At 40.5% G+C, this 1,468-nt stretch overlaps 1 protein-coding gene across 1 annotated transcript in view; it reads left to right on the forward strand.

Moving 5' to 3' along the window:
* Positions 1-1,205, forward strand: part of IL17RE (interleukin 17 receptor E) — a 71,478-nt gene extending 70,273 nt beyond the window's left edge. Inside the window, exon 16 of the mRNA XM_075321458.1 lies at positions 1-1,205. This exon is cut by the window's left edge and continues 4,133 nt beyond it. The gene's annotated coding sequence lies outside the window, so the exon portion shown is untranslated.
* Positions 1,206-1,468: the final 263 nt, after the last annotated feature.

Genomic DNA, 1,468 nt, shown 5'->3' on the forward strand with positions numbered 1-1,468 from the left:
CGCTATTGGGCTTGTATTCCTGCCGTATTGAATAGCGCTATCTGTAGTGCATATACCTTTTAACATAGAAATCTATATGGCGGCGTATGCCTGAGGCATTGGTTGGGGTTATATCTGAATATGAATTGATCTGTATGGATCCAAATTGGTACAAAATAAGTAAAGGGAAAACTTATTTGGAGTTCTCCTTTAAAGTGTTATTCCCATCTTGTAAAGCCATGATGAGGACTCGGTGACAAACTAGCTCTGTCATTTTTAGGAATGTTGCGGACCCCCCAATCATATCCTTTACATGATGGGAATACCCCATGAGACCTGCATAGCTACAGTTCTTGCCACTTTATGAGGCCTACTACCCATAGCAACCAATCAGAGTTGAGGTTTCATTTGCTTAACTGTGCTGGAAAAATGAATCACGGCTTCTGATTGGTTGCTATGGACAACAGATTTGGTATGTGAGGCCTAATGTTTTCTGTGTTGTACGTAAAATAATTTTCATCTTACAATTGTAAAAAGTGTATATAATATCACAGACATGCTATGTAGACATGATGTCCGTACTTGAGGTAATCCTCCTCAATATGGCTGACCTCCTTCATGGGCTGTCATTTTAATTTAGGAGGATTTAAGAGTGCTAAAGGCACAAATCAATGGGACTGCGTGTTATGAAACATGAAGCAAATCTACTTCTATTGAATGACTCTCACAAAGCTGAGACCCATCTCTTTCTAATAGCCTCCATTTTCTAGGAGACTGACTAATAGGGATAATCTTAGCGCCAACTGTAAACAGAGCAGTGGGGAGAGGTTCCTGCTGAAGGAGTTAAGGCCCTGTCACACACAGAGATAAATCTTTGGCAGATCTGTGGTTGCAGTGAAATCATGGACATATTGTCCCATTTGTACACAGCCACAAACCTGATTGTCCACAATTTCACTGCTGCCACAGATCTGCCACAGATCTGCCACAGATGTGCCACAGATCTGCCACAGATCTGTCACAGATCTGCCACAGATCTGCCACAGATCTGCCACAGATCTATCTCTGTGTGTGACAGGGCCTTTAGTTTTCTGTCAGACAGTTCTGACGAATGAGGCCCTGTTTTGTAAATTTCTCGCCATGTGAAATGTAAGTTATAGGCTGTGTACAGTGTGAATAGAACAGATTATTGATTGTGAAGGCAAAATTTTTTTTATAAAAGGATAAGGAAAAACATTCTGAATCCTTCAGTTCTTTAAATAAAGTATCTAAAAAAAAATATGGCTTTCGGACTGATTTTTAAGCCTCGGATGGTCAAAAATGACAAGAAGGTCCCCCGAAATGTCCATAAATATAGATGATGAATCACTACATGGAGAAAAAGTATAAGGCACACATTGTAATCATTCAATTCAAGTTCCTTATTCTGTCCCACTTTTTTCCTGGTTTATAACATCCGCCCCTCGCCCCTGGTGTATAACATCCGCCC

The sequence above is a fragment of the Anomaloglossus baeobatrachus genome, chromosome 8, assembly GCF_048569485.1.
Source record: "Anomaloglossus baeobatrachus isolate aAnoBae1 chromosome 8, aAnoBae1.hap1, whole genome shotgun sequence".
NCBI lineage: Eukaryota > Metazoa > Chordata > Amphibia > Anura > Aromobatidae > Anomaloglossus > Anomaloglossus baeobatrachus.